Here is a 12,393-nt window from a genome sequence, read left to right on the forward strand (position 1 = left end):
TTTAGTATGCATCCCATTAACGAAACGCCCATGAGAGCACAAGGTCGTAGGAGGTTCGATAGATAGATAGATAGATAGATAGATAGATAGATAGATAGATAGATAGATAGATAGATAGATAGATAGATAGATAGATAGATAGATAGATAGATAGATAGATAGATAGATAGATAGATAGATAGATAGATAGATAGATATAGACGCTCAATGTCGCAGAAGGTCGCTAAGAAGTGCATCGCATTTAGGAACTCAGACGCTGTGATTCTCTACCGTCATCCTAACGTCAATACTCCCCCCCCCAAAAAAATGTCTGCTTTATAAATGCACTGTCTTTATTGCTTTTCTCTGTAATGTTATATTCTTTGAGGGGGACTCGCGCTTGCACTTGTGGCCTAGCTTTTCATACAACCTTGAAAGTGAAAGGCGGGCCTGTGCCAGAAAAGGAGAAAATGGCGTGCGCTGCTAATGCATGATATATATATATATATATATATATATATAATATATATATATATATATATATATATATATATATATATATATATATATATATATATGTATGTGTGTGTGTGTGTGTGTGTGTGTTTGGTTATTTTATACCATTTCGGCTGTTGGGTCACTCTTCGAAAAGAACACTTCACTAAATTGGACTCGGGCATTATTGACGGATGTGTCGTTCCATACTGTGACACAATAAATAACAAACTGAAGCACAGCAGATTTCGAGCAACCAACTATCAGTACATGGACGGATAATCATTGTAGCTAACAAAAAAAAATAAAACCCTCGTATTGCATTAGATAAAGTATCGTTTCACTGGCTAGTGAGATTCAGAAAGAAATGAAAAGTGGCGCACAGATCACATTGCATTGTGCTTTGCAAGGTGCATCTCAAAGGAAAAGCAATATGCAATGCAATAGAGCAAAAACATAAAAAAACTTTCATGGAATTTGGGAGCCCTAACCTAGAAGACACAGTTTCCACGATCATGGATGTATTCTCTGTATACGGAAGGACTCTGATCACTTTTCTGATGCTTGTACTTGAGCCAAGAGAAAGCCTATTGGCGCAATAGCGTCAAGGAACGTGTCGTAGAAAATACGGTGTCGGTGTCAATGTCGACGGCACTGGTTCTGTGTGAAAAATCGGCGTTTTCGTTGAGTGAAGTATTCCAATGGATGCAAATAAAAGGAATCCGGGTTCAAGCCGGAATCAAACTAAGGCGTTCTGCGTGGCAATCAAGCATTCTATCACAGAGCCAGGGCAGTGCTTAAATGTTCTCTAAAAAATCTCCAATCCAGGTTTAATGACAGGCCAGGAGGCATGTTAACAACAGTATCGTTGCATCTAAAAGGCGTAGGAATGCATCAGCCGTTGCACAACATGCGAAGCGAGGAAGCAGTGAGTGGTTTAAAACTGTACTCCAGTCAAAAAAGACTCCGCCTTAGTTCATCGTCATCATATTTAGCCACAGCATCAACAATGTGTGCAGCTACGTAGATGCTGAGAAATTTTCTGCCCAAAAACAAGACCATTCACCAGAACGAGAGAGGTAGTACGGGCGCTACTTTTATTCATACATCAGCTTTGCACCATCTCGACGAATCTGAAGTTTTGTGAAGCTAAGTAAATGCCCGTATTTTCTTACAAACGCCTAGAGGGTAATTTGCTCCTTCGCAAGATGCTTAAAGGCCATCTCCGGCGATTTTTGGCCATGCCAAAAAAATGGTGCTTTTATGTTCCTGAGACGTTCCTGTCACGGGCCCGATAGCAGAAATACTCGGCAAATTGGAGAATAATTTTAAATAAGCAAAAAAGCGCAACACCGAAACCGAAAACCAACCGAGCATACTGTCTTCGCCTGACCTATAAGTCGGCAAAAACCGCAAACCATGCAAGACATACCAGTAGCGCCAGGGCGTAGTATGAAAGCTGCGAAAGCGGCGAAGAGCAGACGCTCAGGAGAAAGGTGTCTCCGTCGGAAATACATCTTGTGTATGACTGACCATGTCGCGTGCACAAGCTCCTCGGTGCTGTCGGAAAATGACAGCTGCGATTGCGACGCATTTGGAGGCCAACTAAAACGGTCATTCTTCTTCAATGAAGTGGATCAAACTGTTTAGTTCTTTGCTTGTCTGGTTGCGCATTCGACCGCCAGATGGCGCCACTTGTCCAGGCGGCTCAAGTATGTGAGGCCGCGATCGGGTAAAATACAATGGCTGATAAGTTTGCGAACTAACTATTGTTATGGGAAGAGTGCATAAGTTGGGCAATAGCGGCGTTCAACAAAGCGTTGGAACGACCGAAGGAATTTAATATAAGCCAAGTACGAGCCACCTTTGGCACCAACGTTACTACGTTGGTTACGTTGTTTCGCGCGATGCGCAGCTCACCATGTACCGATAGGCCCGGTAATGGTGTACCCTGTATATGTTACGGAAAGTGTTTCTGTAATGTTCACGCATGTGCATTCTTTAGCAGGTACGGTATTACCGTACTTTCCGTGCGGTAACCCGGCATTGCTAGCTAAAACACTCTAATATAAGGACGCAGGGTAATGGTTAGGTGCGAGTGTTTCGTGACTGCCAAAGGGAATCATGAGCAGCCCACCACGCAACACCACTTGCCACCCATCGCACGCACTACCACAAGGAACTGAAATACGCACGCCCAGCCAATGAAGCGCTGGCCAAACGCACACGATTGTTGCCTTGTGGGTAGCAGACGCTCTGGTGGCCCCTCGGTTGCGTCACTTCCGCTTTGCCAAAAGTGACGCCATGCACACAATGTTGCCAATAATTCTGGAAAGCCAGGTGGGAGAGTCGGGGCAATCAATAAAATTCATTTGTAATGAATCTGCGTATCTCTCCAGCTTGTAATCTGGCATAAATAACGGGAACGTGAGAAGGAACGTACCCAGCGAATTCTATTGAGATACATTGACTTCGAAAGACCGCCGGAGTTGGCCTTAATTATGCCGTAGTAGGTACCTCACATCTGTGCTTGCAGTGCGCTTCCTAAGAGAGTTTACAACGCAATTCTTCTTTTCATGGAAGGCTTGAGGTGTCCGCCGAGAAACCAAGCATGGAAGGCGAATGAAAAGGCAGTGCGAACAGTGCCCGAAACGCCATCGCGTTGCACACTTTAATCCTAGGCTTCACCATCCTTAGGTCGCCGTTTCTATCGCTGCCGCGGCTGGTGGGCTTAGATGTAGCCGGAGCTCAAGAGGTCTGTATACTGCCCGATATAAGTGCACGTTATAACATGATCCAAATTTTCGAAGCCCTGCACTACGGCGTTCCTCCTAATCATTTCGTGGATTTGGCCCTTAGAAGCTTAGATATTAATAATAATAATATTATTCGTAGTAGTAGTAGCAGTAGCAGTAGTAGTAGTCGTAGTAGAAGTAGTAGTAGTAGTATTAGTAGTATTAGTAGCAGCAGCATCAATGACAGTGACGCGTCCCTCAGTTTTGCACACTGATAATTCGACCGCTATAATATTGTATAGGAGATGACGGAATAGGTGCTTTTACAATGTTTAACGTAACAAAAGCAACTTATGCTCATGTGCTTTCCTAATCGGGGATGATGAGGAATGCAATGTTTTAATATCATCTGCACTCCTTACATCAACAAATTCAATTTCAAAGGGTTTCTTGTGGCGCTCTTACACGACTTCTTTACAGCGAAAGCTGTTATGAGATCATTTCACCGGCCGTTTTTGGTGCCGTAGTTGTCCGCCGCCGCCGCCGCCGCCGGTGTCCGTAACCAGTATCGCTCGAAATAAGAAAAAAAACTAAATAAGAAAAAATTCCAGGATGGAACGAGGTTCGAACCTGGGCCCTCTGCGTGGGAGCCCAGTATTCAACCTCTGAGCCATGCCGGTGCTTGAAACTGCTTTGCAAAAAGGTCCTATACAGGCTTCATGTCGGGAAGGAACCACATTAGCATATGCAATATAGCGTGGTAGAAGAGTAAAATAAGCACCAAGCGTCGCACAACGCGAATTATGTAACCAGGCGTCATACAATGCGAATTGCGCAACGAGTAGGTTGTTGAATGCTTCCAACCCATTACAAAGAGCTCTGCCATAATTCTTCATCGTTATCGAAGTACGCACATCGTCAACGAAGTACGCATAATGCCTTACATGCGTTTAGCAGGTACCACGGCTGTCTGTAAAATGACGAAAAATGGCACAGTGCCTACTGCCCTACTTCTCAAAAATTACAATGATTTATAGCGTAGTGGGTTCCTCGCAAGTGCACTTCTGTTGGTTGCCAAGGAAGCCCATAAGGCTCCCATGATCCATTTCCTCAGGGTCTCAATAAAGTAAATTCTCTCTCTCGCTCTACGTTTCTCCGGTTAAAGTGTGTTATAAAGCGTGGTGGGACAGTTAAATAACGACCGGGCGTCACACAACATGCATTACATAACTAGTGGGTCGTTTAAAGCTTCCAACCCATTACAAAGGGCGCAACCATAATTATTCATCGTCATCAACCGCCGCATCAACAAACTGCACATAATCGCTTACATATGGTATCTCGCTTCTTCGCAGAACAACGAATAATGTCGCGCTGGGTGCTTCCAAACTTCCCAAAAATTACGCTTTGTGGCGTAGTGGGTACGTTGCTAATATACCTGTATTAGTAGCCACAGGAGAGTTTATAACGCGCTGTAGAAAAGCCGCTCTTCCAGCTTTCGCTGTGACTGTGCTGCGCTTTCCGCGCAGGCCTGGCGTTCTTTTTTTTAAAGAAAAAGTGTAAGCTTCGCAGATCCTTTGAAAATATGAGAAGGATTTTATAGGAAATAAAATGGCGTTATCGAAGTAGATTTTGTTTCACATCAATGAAAGCATATCTTAGGGAGAGAGAGAGAGAGTAATAAACTTATGTTGTGTGACGATGCTTGAACCCAAAGGTGGGTGGCTGCCTCAGAAGACTAATTACTACAGGTGTGCAAATATTCTTAATGTCGAATATTCTTTTCGAATAGTTTGGTATTTATTTCGGTCCACTTTTGCTATTCGAAGTATTCCAACACCACAAAGCTTCTCATAGAGACGAGGTTACCAATATGGGCTTGTTGGTTCATTGTAAACTTGCTAGTAGCATAGCGCGGGTAGACACAATGACTTCTTCGTCTCGTAGTTCTTCTTTTTCCTTGTGTCTTCCCGCGCTATGCTACTAGCCAGTTATAGCGAGGAGTTGCACACCCGAGTTAAGTTCGCCCAATTTTACGCACAAATTGAAGAACTAGTTTGAGTTGCCAGAAACCCCTACCCGTTTTCCTACTCACTTTTGAAAGTTTTGTGCCAGTATTCAAATGTAGTGGCGAGAGCATGACATTGCGTATCAGGTAGAACACGTCGTTGCAATAGAGTGCTTAAATTATACTGAACAATACCACCGACACAAGTGGGGGCAATTCTAAAGTTGGGAAGAAATTTATAGAAACAAGCATACCCTCCACTATTCCGGGTTATCCTAAGATGAAGAACCTGCAATGAGCTTCGTGCCGATCAGTCGTCGTTGCTCTTCCAAACTCAGAAAGCATGCTTAGAGGATTAAATTGGATAATAAGAATAGCACATCAGCACTAGTGTGTCCACTGAGCGCCTGTTTCCGTTGTCTCGAGGAATGGTGACATTCACACCGCTGTCGCAGCTGCCGGAACATACCAATCAACAAACCATCCTTCGTCAGAACATTGAAGAACTGTATATGTGGTACTGCAAAGAAATAATGCTGTACAATTTTTTCCTTATTTGCTGTGCAAATAACTTGCTTTTGTGATATCATCTGAATAGTGGAAAAGGCAATGGCCAGCAGTTGTGCCCCTTCGCATTCGAAAAATATTCCTTTAGATTTTCTCTTGTTTTTCCTTATTCTAACTCGCTTTCAAGTTGAAAATTTTATATTCGCATACTCTTAGTAATTACTTTTGGAAGAATGCTTTACAATTGTGCAGTTAGGGAGTCTATTAGAAAGGTGTTACGGACGTGGGAAGTGACAGGCTTCTAGAGGGATAATGGCAGCACTACAAGATAACCGCGGCTAATGTTGAGTCGAATGTTGTCTAATAACTATTAGGGTTGTCTAAAATTCACCTTCTTTGGCCGGCGCACGTCACGCGCGGGTATTGCTTCGCAGACGTGACAGTTCTTAGAAAAATCAACCGCAACTTGTAATCTCAACCCGACGCATGCATTATTATGTGCCTCCTCTTTGAAGAACATACTTAGCGGCATTCTTAGATGCTTTGGCAGAATCGAGAATGCAAGTCATGGAAGGGTGACAGTCTAATTTGGCACTTCATTAGCCACTTCGAGTATGTGAACAACACTCCTGCAGCAGCGTCACTGAGCTAGCGCTATAGAAGATCTGTGTTACCTGGTCCTTGTTTCTTTTTTCGATATACACATATGCACAACTCTGTCCAAGGATATCGGGATTCAGGATCATTCTGGCTATAACTTTAAAAGTTTTCGTCAAAGTACCAGGGCCCAGTAACATATGGCCGCTGCTTTTTAGCTGCACATATATGTAGAACGACGCATTTGCGCAGACTCCAGTAGCGATTTTTGTGAAACTTACAGAGCTCCCTTTACTAAACACGGCTCAATAGCGTGCCTTAATGCGTCTTTTGAATGCGAAGCTTTTCATACCCAACCAAAGACACTTTGAGCGTTTCTATCTACGTATCTATATATCTAGCCACATAGGTCTGGGTGCTCTCGTGATCGCCTTCTTAACTCTGTGTAGACCCAAATTGGTATGGGAACGTAAGAGGGTTTGACGAATATGACTGTCTGGTCATGACACGAATAACGTGAATATTGTCACGTGGTCGTGACGTCGATGAAGACAACAGTCAGCACGTCCGAGATGAAACTGTTTATTTGGCCGAACTTGTGGCCGAGAAACTGAGAACTAGAACTACAGCAATACACGCTGTACAATGATAGCGGCGAACAGGGCGTCGTCCGTCGATCAACTGACCAGCGCTGAAGCGCGTCGGCATTTAAACATGTGCCGTCGAATATTCCAGCGTTATCGCTGGGTGTCGTGCAAATTCTAGAATAAGCTCGAGTGTGCGCGAAGTCTTAACAAAACGATCTACAATGATCGCGAAGGTTCTCGAACAATGAGGCGCGGTTCGCGCTGGGCGTTGCTGACAGTCTTTGTGGCCGAAAACCGAATACAGCAAAAGTAATAAAAAAACGCACGTGGCAATGCCCCCCTCTGAAAAAGCATCGTCCCGATGCTTAAAACAGAACAGGCCGATGCATGCAACAATAAATAACAAGAATAAAGCAACAAAGTACAATAAACAATAAGCACAAGAAAGCACAATAATAATGCAAACTGACAGTCCTCAGATTTGCTAACGCGCGTAATATGGTTTGAGGCGCACGACATGGACGACTTCAGGTCGTGCACGGCGCCGCTGAGAGTTCGTAATGCCGTCAGGGACAACCTCGTGGTCGAGTGCGCCGAGGCGTCGAAGTACCCTGTACGGTCCGAAGTATCGTCGAAGAAGCTTCTCACTGAGTCCCCGTCGGCGTATTGGCGTCCATACCCATACACGGTCACCGGGTTGGTATTCCATGTGGCGTCGTCGAAGGTTGTACCGGCGGCTGTCAGTCGTCTGCTGGTTCTTGATCCGTAGGCGGGCGAGCTGTCGTGCTTCTTCGGCGCGCTGTAAGTAAGCGGCGGCGTCGAGATTTTCTTCGGCGGTGACATTTGGTAGCATGGCGTCGAGCGTCGTCGCCGGGCTCCTTCCGTAGACCAACTTGTACGGCGTCATCTGCGTTGTTTCTTGGACGGCCGTGTTGTAGGCGTAGGTCACGTACGGAAGGACGGCGTCCCACGTCTTGTGCTCAACGTCGACGTACATGGCGAGCATGTTGGCGATGGTCTTATTTAGACGTTCGGTGAGGCCATTAGTCTGTGGGTGGTAGGCGGTGGTGCGGCGGTGGCTCGTCTCGCTGTATTTGAAGATCGCCGGAGTTAAGTCCGCAGTAAAGGTGGTACCTCTGTCTGTGATGAGGACCTCTGGGGCGCCATGACGCAAGACGATGTTCTCCACGAAGAACTTGGCTACCTCGGCGGCACTGCCTTTGGGCAAGGCCTTTGTCTCGGCGTAGCGGGTGAGGTAGTCAGTTGCTACGACGATCCACTTGTTGCCGGAAGTTGACGTCGGGAACGGCCCCAGTAGGTGATTTGCTGGAAAGGCCGGTGAGGTGGTTCGATTGGCTGCAGAAGTCCCGCTGGCCTTGTCGGCGGTGTCTTTCGCTGGCAATCTCGGCAAGTCTTAACGTAGTGGGCGACGTCGGCAGCAAGGCGTGGCCAGTAGTATTTTCCTGTATTCTGGCGAGCGTGCGAGAAACACCGAGGTGTCCAGCCGTCGGGTCGTCGTGTAGGGCCTGGAGAACTTCTGGTCGCAATGATGAGGGCACGACGAGAAGGTAGTCGGTTCGAAGGGGCGAGAAGTTCTTCTTCAGGAGAACACCGTTCCGTAAGAAAAACGACGGCAGTCCTCTCTTGAATACCTTCGGAACAACGGCGGTCTTGCACTCGAGGTACTCAATAAGGCCCCCCAGTTGCGCGTCGGCCCGTTGCCTTTCGGCGAAGTCGTCGGCACTTATAGTTCCGAGGAAGCAGTCATGGTCGTCGTCTTGCGGCGGCGCGTCGACGGGGGCACGAGACAGGGAGTCGGCGTCAGAGTGTTTTCGTCCGGACTTGTACACGACGGTAATATCGAATTCTTGAAAGCCTCAGACACCATCGTGCGAGACGACCTGAAGGGTCCTTCAGGTTAGCTAGCCAACATAAGGCGTGATGGTCACTGACAACTTTGAAGGGCCTGCCATAGAGGTAGGGGCGAAACTTTGACGTAGCCCAGAGGATGGCAAGGCATTCCTTTTCTGTTGTGGAATAGTTTGCTTCTGCCCTGAATAGTGACCGGCTAGCATAACTGATAACCCTTTCAAGCCCGTCAGTCTTTTGCACAAGGACGGCACCGAGTCCTACGCTGCTTCCGTCGGTGTGTATTTCCGTATCGGCGCAATCGTCGAAATGCGCAAGTATGGGTGGCGTCTGCAGGCGTCGTTTAAGTTCTTGAGGGGCTTGTACTTGCGCCGTTTCCCACCTGAATTCCACGTTATTCTTCGTGAGAAGCGTCAGTGGATCGGCGATACGTGAAAAGTTTTTGACGAAGCGTCTGTAATAGGCGCATAAGCCGAGAAACCGGCGCACGGCCTTCTTGTCGGTGGTTGGCGCGAAGTCGGCGATGGCAGCTGTTTTCCGCGGGTCTGGGCGCACTCCAGACTTGCTGATCACATGACCCAGAAACAACAGCTCGTCGTACGCGAATCGGCACTTTTCTGGCTTCAGGGTCAGTCCAGAGGCCTTGATTGCTTGAAGTACTGCCTCAAGCCGCCGGAGATGCTCGTCGAAGGTCGAGGAAAACACGACGACGTCGTCCAAATACACAAGGCACGTCTGCCACTTCAATCCGGCCAGTACGGTGTCCATGACACGCTGGAACGCCGCAGGTGCCGAGCAAAGACTGAAAGGCATGACTTTGAACTCAAAGAGGCCGTCGGGTGTTATAAAGGCAGTCTTTTCTCGGTCTCTCTCGTCGACTTCGATTTGCCAGTAGCCGGTCTTGAGGTCCATCTACGAAAAGTACGTCGCGTTTTGAAGTCGATCCAGGGTGTCGTCTATCTGTGGGAGGGGGTACACGTCCTTCGTCATTTTGTTCAGGCATCGATAATCAACGCACAAGCGCAGTGTCTCGTCCTTCTTCACTAACACCACGGGTGACGCCCACGGACTCTTGGACGGTTGGATGAGGTTGTCGCGTAGCATCTCGTCGACTTGTGTCTTTATCGCGTCGCGCTCTCGAGTAGAAACTCTGTAGGGGCTCTGACGGAGTGGTCGAGAATTTTCTTCGGTTATAATGCGGTGCTTCGCAAGGGGCGTTTGTCGGACCCGCGATGACGACGAGAAACAGTCCTTGTATTGCAGGAGCAGGGTTTTGAGCTGGTCTTGCTTGGCCTTCGGAAGGCTCGGGTTGACGTCAAAGTCCGGTTCGGGAACTCTACTCGTCGAAGCAGGATCGGCGGCATCGAAGAGGGCGAAAGCATCGCTGGCGGCTACACATTCGTCGATGTAGGCAGCCGTCGTACCAAAGTTGAGGTGCCTATATTCGTGGCTGAAGTTTGCCAACACTACCTTTGCTTTACCGTCACGCAGCTCGGCTATACCTCGTGTGACGCAAATTTGACGGTTCAGGAGTAGGTGCTGATCGCCCTCGATGACGCCTTCAAGCTTCGCAGGTTTTTCGGTGCCGACGGAAATAATGGCGCTGGAGCGCGGCGGAATGGTCACCTGCTCTTCTATCACATTCAATGCATGGTTGCCTGGCATCGCGTGGGGCGGGAGCGCTTTGTCTGAGGTCAGTGTTATCGACTCAGACCTCAGGTCGATAACGGCGCCGTGGTCACTTAGGAAGTCCATTCCAAGTATCACATCCCTGGAGCAGTTTTGTAGGATTACAAAGCTCGCAGGATAAGTCCGGTTATTGATAGTGACTCGCGCCGTGCAGACACCAATCGGCGTTATCAGATGGCCTCCAGCGGTCCGGATCTCGGGGCCTTCCCAAGCAGTCCTAACTTTCTTCAACTGTGCTGCGAACGGCCCACTGATGACGAAATAGTCGGCTCCAGTATCGACGAGAGCGGTGACGTTGTGGCCGTCGATCAGAACGTCGAGGTCGCTAGTCCACCGTCTTGCGTTGCGCTTACGTCGCGGCGTCGGGTCACGGCTACGTCGGTTTGCACCGCTGATTCCGCGTTGCGTCGTCAGGTCTGCTTCCGGTCGCAAAGTTTCGTTTTCAGGACGTCGTTCGGCGTGCGGCGGGGGCTCGGAAATTCGTCACGGCGTCATCGTCGACGGCGGAGGATTTTCAGCATTTCGTCGTTCAGCAACCGCACCTCCATAGGTTGCTGCCCTTAGTTTTCCGGATACGGGCTAGGCGACCGGCCCCGGTTTGGGCCAGTGTACTGCCGGCGGTGCGGTGACATGTAACGGCCGGGCGACGGCGAGCGGGAAGGTCGTCGTTCTTGCCACTGTGTTCCGGTGAGGTAGTCGTCGATGTCGCGAGGCCGTTCGCCTTGCTGCGGGCGCGGCGCGTTGACGGCGAATCCGCGTAGCCCCATCTGATGGTACTGGCAGGCGGCGGTAGGTGTGGCCGGCCTCCCCGCAGTGGTAGCAGAGCGGGCGGTTGTCCGGGGTGCGCCAAACGTCGGTCTTCCTCGGCGTGTATCGCTGACCGGCTGGCGGGCGGTATGACGTCGGTGGTGGCGGCGGTGGTGCCTGGCGGCGGAACTGCTGGGGCGGCGCGGCGTCTTGACGTGGGCGAGGAGGGGGGCGTTGCGTCGGGCTGCAGCCGCATAGCTCATTGCTTGCAGCAGCGGCGGTGCCGGCTGAGGAACACCCAGTGACTGTTGGATTTCCTCGCGTACAACGTCCGCAATTGACGTCACCTCGGGCTGTCCAAAGGTGCGAGCTTTCGCAGCTCCTCTCGCACGATGGCTCGGATCGTTTCGCGCAAGTCGTCGGAGCCGAGGGCATGAACTGCTGCGCTGTCTTGGAATGCGCGGCGATTGTACTGCCTAGTGCGCATATCGAGCGTCTTCTCGATAGTTGTCGCCTCCGAGAGGAATTCTTGGACGGTCTTGGGTGGGTTCCGCATCAGCCCAGCGAAAAGCTCCTGCCTGACTCCTCCCATGAAAAGTCGAACTTTTTTCTCTTCGGGCATGGTAGGGTCTGCGTGGCGGAACAGCCTGGTCATTTCTTCCGTGAAGAGCGCCACGTTTTCGTTCGGCATCTGCACGCGGGTCTCGAGCAGAGCCTCAGCCCTCTCTTTGCGGACGACGCTCGTGAATGTGGTGAGGAACCTGTCGCGAAAAATGTCCCACGTTGTCAGGCTTCGCTCTTGGTTCTTGAGCCAGGTCCGAGCGGCGTCTTCCAAAGCGAAATAGACATGCCGTATCTTGTCTTCGCTGGTCTAGGCATTAAAAACGGCGACTCGGTCGTAGGCTTCGAGCCAGCTTTCCGGGTCTTCGAACGACGATCCGCGGAAGGTTGGCGGCTCCTTGGGCGTCCGGAGAAGGATCGGTGCGGGCGGCACAGCGTCTGTCATCGTCGCTGTGGTCGAGGTCAGGATCTTTGTTTGCCGGGTCTTTTCAGGTAGAGGCCCGTGCTCTGGCGGTAGACCTTGTTGCCTGCGGCTTGCTCGACGATCCGGGTTTTCTTTGCCGTCGTCCTCCTCGCGGCTTGGGCTTGGGTCAGCGCTTCGCGGGGGCGTCCGGATCAT

The sequence above is a fragment of the Rhipicephalus sanguineus genome, chromosome 3 (genome assembly GCF_013339695.2).
Source record: "Rhipicephalus sanguineus isolate Rsan-2018 chromosome 3, BIME_Rsan_1.4, whole genome shotgun sequence".
Lineage (NCBI taxonomy): Eukaryota > Metazoa > Arthropoda > Arachnida > Ixodida > Ixodidae > Rhipicephalus > Rhipicephalus sanguineus.